We start from the raw sequence: 6,082 nt of genomic DNA, 5'->3' as shown, positions 1-6,082 counted from the left end.
AATAAGGAGTATTTTCAGGCAAGGGCAGAGAAGGAAATACTTCAGGGTGCAGAGGTGTGATACAACTGCCCCTAAAGGAGAGGAGGCCGCATTCTCATGCAAAACAACTTCTTCAGAATCCAAGAGTTCAATGTCCCCAGATTCTTCAGGGTCTTCCCACACATCCCCATTTCAATTTATTGGTTCTCACTCTTTTCTAATCAGTGCCCTCACTTTAACTTCTGATAGCCTGTAAGGCTGGAAATTGAGCTTATGTTGCAAGTTAGCCAATCTTACAATGAGAACTTGGGTTTGGTTTTTCTGCAATTTGAGCCCTGTTCTGGCTAGAGAGGAGACTCTCCTCCAGGGTTCCCTTAGAAACATTTAGATAATATATGTGGGTCTTAAGCTTGGAAATTTCCTTTCTGCACTTCTACTTTTCTTACAATATTTTATCCAGAGATGCTAGAAGTAACCATCCAGCATCATCATTCATCCTACTTTTCCACAAATATTCAAAAGTTCTAGATAGAGAGCCACTGAATTCCTTGCTCTTCACAAGATATGACTCAGGATCACCAAATGCCTCTACCTCGTGGAGTTCTTTAAATAGTTCACACCATGGATTATTAGTGCCTCCTTGTTACTGGTAAAAGTTCTCTCCTTACTACCACCAAAGGCATTCTCCTTATTACCAGTAGAGCCTTCAGTGGCACTGAAGTTGGAAAGCCAACTCCAGAGAGCACCAAGCCCACTAGGAAAATCCATCCTTACAATTCTGTTTCTCTAGAACCTCTCCTGGTACCACAATGTGTATTAGTCAGGGTTCTCTAGAGGAACAGAACCAAGAGAATGAATTGTATTACAAGGGGATTTATTGGAATAGTTTATGGCAGTCCAACAATAGCAGATTATAGGCCTGAGAATCAAGGAACATAGTAGCTGCTCAGTCCACGAGGCTGGATGCCTCCGTAGTTCCAATCCTGTACTGAAGGCCTGGAGGTGTTCTGGATAGATGCTGCTCTTCAGTACACACTTGAAAGTAGCAAAGAGCAAGCAGCAAGCAGCACTGGCAGCCAGGTGGGACGGGAAAATACTTTTCTTCCCAGAGCTTATTCAAATAATGTCTCCCCTCTAAGATGGGCCAGGCTGCCCACTCTGGGGGAAGGATTCCTCCTTTAGTTAATCCTTCCTGGAAGACCCACTCATGAGGAATGTCTGTGTATTCCTAAACAGATCAAGTTGACCAAACTTAACCATCACACTTAGGTATGGTGACACCACCAGCCTTATTTTTGGTGCTCAAAATTGTTTTAGATATTCAGGCTTTTTGTCCTTCCAAATAAATTTTAGGATTGTTTTTTCTATTTCTGTGAAGAATGCCATTGGAATTTTAATGGGGATTGCATTAAATGTGTAGATTGATTTTGGTAAGATTTCCATTCACACAATATTGATTCTTCCAATCCAAGAACATGGGATGTCTTTCCATTTCCTAGTGTCTTCTACAATTTTTGTCTTGATTGTTTTAAAGTTTTCCTTGTAGAGATCCTTCACTTCCTTGGTTAGGTTTATTCCAAGGTACTTTAATTCTTTTTTGGATACAATTGTGAATGGGAATGATTCTCTGATTTCATCCTCAGTATGTTTGCTGTTAGCATATAGGAAGGCTACTGATTTTTGAGTGTTTATATTGTATCCTTCTACATGGCTGTAAGTGTTGTCAGCTCTAACAGTTTGCTGGTAGTCTTTAGGCTACTTTATGTATAGAATCATATCATCTGCAAATAATGATAATTTGATCTTTTCCTTTCCAACTTGTATCCTTTTAATGTCTGTCTCTTGCCTTATTGCTATAGTTAAAACTGCAAGTACTATATTAAATAAAAGTAGGGACAGTGGGCCTCCTTGTCTTGGTCCTGATTTTAGTGGAAAAACTTGGCTGTAGGCTTGTCATAAATAGCCATTTTTTAATGTTGAGATGTGTTCCTTCTATCCCCAGTTTCTGTAAGACTTTTATCATGAACAGATGTTGGATTTTGTCAAATGGTTTTTCTGCATCCAATGAGATGATCTTGTGGTTTTTGTTCTTCAGTCCATTTATATAGTTTATTACTTTTATTGATTTGTGTATGTTGAACTATTGTTGCATCTCTGGGAAAAAGCCTACTTGATCAGGGTGAATGATTTTTCTCACATATTATTGTATTCTGTTTGTCAATATTTTGCTGAAAATTTTTGAATCTGTGTTTATGAAAGAGATTGGTCTGTAATTTTCTTTCTTGGATCTATCTTTTTCTGGTTTTGGTAATAGGGTGATGCTGGCTTTGTGGAAAGAGTTTGGTAGAATTCCATCCTTCTCTATTTTATGGAAAATTTTGAGAAGCATTGGTGTTAGTTCTTCCATGAAGGTCTGGCAAAGTCCACCAGTGAACCCATATGGACCTGGACATTTTTTAGTTGGGAGATTTTATATAATTTTAAATATTTATTTATTTATTTAAAAGCAACAGACAGAGAGAGAAAGAGGGGGAGAGAGAGAATGGATGTACCAGGGCCTCCAGCCATTGTAAATGAACTCCAGACACATGCACCACTTTGGGCATCTAGCTTAAGTGGGTACTGGGGAATTGAATCTCAAACCAGGATCCTTAGGCTTCAGAGGCAAGCACTTAACCACTAAGCCATCTCTCCAGCCCAGTACTGAGATTTTCTCATAACTGCTTGGATCTCCATACTTGCTATAGGTCTATTTAAGTGGTTATTCTCATCTTAGTTTAATTTTGATAGGTCATACAACTCAAGAAAATCATTTGTTTCTTTCAGATTTTCAAACTTAGTGGAGTATACATTCTTAAAGTATGTCTTCATGATTTTCTGAATTTCTCGGGTATCTGTTGTAATAGTGCCTTTTTCATCTCTAATTTTATTACTTTGTGTCACTTCTCTATTTTGTTCAGATTTGGTAAGGGCTTATCAATCTTGTTTATCCTTTCAAAGAACCAGCTCTTTGTTTCATCGATTCTTTGGATTTTTTTTTTTTTTTTTTTTTTTGGTTTCTATTCCATTAATTTCTGCCTTACTCTTTATTATTTCTTCCTGTCTAATGACTTTTGGTTTGCCTTGTTCTTCTTTTTCCAAGGCCTTAAGGTTTAGTTAAGTTGTTTATAAGGTTAATAACTTCTGGGAGGTGAAATGAATTGAAATTGTACACTTAAAAATACCATGTTAGACTTCTGGTTAAGATGGCAGCATAGGGACAATGTCAAAGCAGCCTAGGGGATAAAAAGCAAAATAAAATAAAATAAACCAGCAAAATACATTCTTCTACTAAAAAGTGAAGTGTATAAGAAATTTAAAAGGCAGTAGAGAAGTATGAGAGATCCAGAGCATCCAGAGCACACATAGGCAGGCAGAAGCAGCTCCAGCAGCAGTAGCACCAGGTCCACAGGGCCACAGATGCCAGGCTCAGCTTGGGCCACAGGAAAATCCAGGTGAGGGGATTTTTTTACCCACATCGGAGCTCTTCCTAAACTCAAGAAACATGGAGAACCGCAGTGAAAAATAGAAGAGCAGATCACAAGGTAGAGGATCATGTGGACCAGTGACAGAACTAGAGCCACAATCAACAGCCTCCCCTCCACCACCACCAGTGCAAGAGCCAGAAAGCACCAGAGACCAGCAGAAGGGAGACCCCAGCACCAGTGACCAGAGAAGTGATCCAACGTCCCAGCCAGCCTACCTGAACCAACAGTGCACCAAAGAGAGACCCAAGCAGAAGCGCAGTATAACTGAGATCAAAATCATCACAAAAGGTAACGGAATTACACCAGGTCAGTACCTGCCAAATAAACCTGGTATGTAGGCCTGAACCAGAAGTGCTAATTGCACATTCCATATCAGGATAAATTATATGTTAAATCTGATGGATGGTCAGATTTGCCATATCTTAAGTAATATATGTTTTGGTCTTGTTATTTCTTCTTGATTGATAGTGGCTTTGTTTCCTCTTCTTTTATACATTAGGAAAGGATCTCACTTGGTCACAAGCTGACTTGGAACCATCAACAGACCAGAAATCTTAACATCCTTGTTGTCAGGATTAAAGGTGTGAGGCACCACACATGCTAAGGAACAGTTAGAGGATCTGGATATCATAATACTTACTCTTGCATAAATACCTGTGCTGTTTTTCATTGAAAGTGTACATTGTTTAGTTAAATTTTAGAATCTGCCTTTATTTTTTTCCATTCAGCCTACTTGAATAATCTCATAGCAGCCAAACCCAACACCACCTAGGGTCACTTTTCTAGATACTCTGAGGACCTTAAGCTCCTACTATGAAGATATATAACATCAGATTGATTGATACATCTAATAATATTGTAGCTAACTAGAAAATCCAACCATTAGTATAAATCAAGATGCAAAAATATATACATTACAACACAAAAAACCCACTAAAAATCAAGACAATATAAACCCACCAAAAAGTGTTAATGCATCAGATGACTTCTCGTGAGAATGAGATAAAGGAAATGCCTGAGAAATATTTCAAAAGAATGATTATAAATATGCTCAAAGAAGTCAAAGAACAAATCAAAGGAATCAAAGAGGAAATCAAAGAAGACACAGGGAACCAATTTAATTAAATAAAAACAAGACATAAATAAGGAAATAGAAATAATAAAGAAAAACCAGTCAGAATTACTAGCAATGAAGAACACAGTTAATGAAGTAAACGAACCATGTAGACAATCTCACCAGTAGAATGGATGAAGGAGAGGACAAAATATCTAAGCAAGAAGACCAGGTGGCAGATCTAATACAGTTCAACAAAGAAAAAGACAAACTAATAGGAAAGTATGAATGGGAATTTCAACATATTTGGGACACTATGAAAAGATCAAACATAAGAATTCAGGGCATAGTAGAAGGAGAAGAATTTCACTCCAAAGGCATAGGAGGCATCTTCAACAAAATCATAGAAGAAAACTTCCCCCAAATTGAGAGAGAGGTGACAATGCAGATACAGGAATCCTTTTTCTTTTTCTTTTTCTTTTTTTTTTTTTATTTTCATTAACATTTTCATGATTATAAAATATATCCCAAAGTAATTCCCTCCCTCCCCTCCCCCACACTTTCCCATTTGAAATTCCATTCTCCATCATATTACCTGCCCATTACAATCATTGTAGTTACATATATACAATATCAACCTATTAAGTATCCTCCTCCTTTCCTTTCTCTACAATTTATGTCTCATTTTTACCCTATTGACCTCTGCTACTAAGTATTTTCATTCTCATGCAGAAGCCCAATTATCTGTAGCTAGGATCCACATATGAGGGAGAACATGTGGCGCTTGGCTTTCTGGGCCTGGGTTACCTCACATACTATAACCCTTTCCAGGTCCATCCATTTTTCTGCTAATTTCATCACTTCATTTTTCTTTACTGCTGAGTAGAACTCCCTAGTATAAATGTGCCACATCTTCATTATCCACTCATCTGTTGAGGGACATCTAGACTGGTTCCATTTCCAGGCAATTATAAATTGAGCAGCAATAAACATGGTTGAGCATGTACTTAAAGGAAATGAGATGAGTCCTTTGCATATATGCCTAGGAGTGCTATAGCTGGGTCATATGGTAGATCAATCTCTAGCTGTTTTAGGAACCTCCACACTGTTTTCCACAATGGCTGGACCAGATTGCATTCCCACCAGCAGTTAGAAGGGTTCCTTTTTTTCCACATCCCCACCAACATTTATGGTCATTTGTTTTCATGATGGTGGCCAATCTGACAGGAGTGAGATGGAATCTCAATGTAGTTTTAATCTGCATTTCCCTGATGACTACTGATGTAGAACATTTTTTTAGATGCTTATATGCCATTCATATTTCTTCCTTTGAGAACTCTCTATTTAGCTCCATAGCCCATTTTTTTGAATGGCTTGTTTGATCCCTTATTATTTAACTTTTTGAGTTCTTTGTATATCCTAGATATTAATCCTCTATCACATATTTAGGTGGCGAAGATTTTTTCCCATTCTGTAGGTTGCCTCTTTGCTTTTTTCACTGTCTCCTTTGCAGTGCAAAATC

Source organism: Jaculus jaculus, chromosome 12, assembly GCF_020740685.1.
Source record: "Jaculus jaculus isolate mJacJac1 chromosome 12, mJacJac1.mat.Y.cur, whole genome shotgun sequence".
NCBI classification, from domain to species: Eukaryota; Metazoa; Chordata; class Mammalia; order Rodentia; family Dipodidae; genus Jaculus; species Jaculus jaculus.
This window is presented reverse-complemented; position numbering follows the sequence as displayed.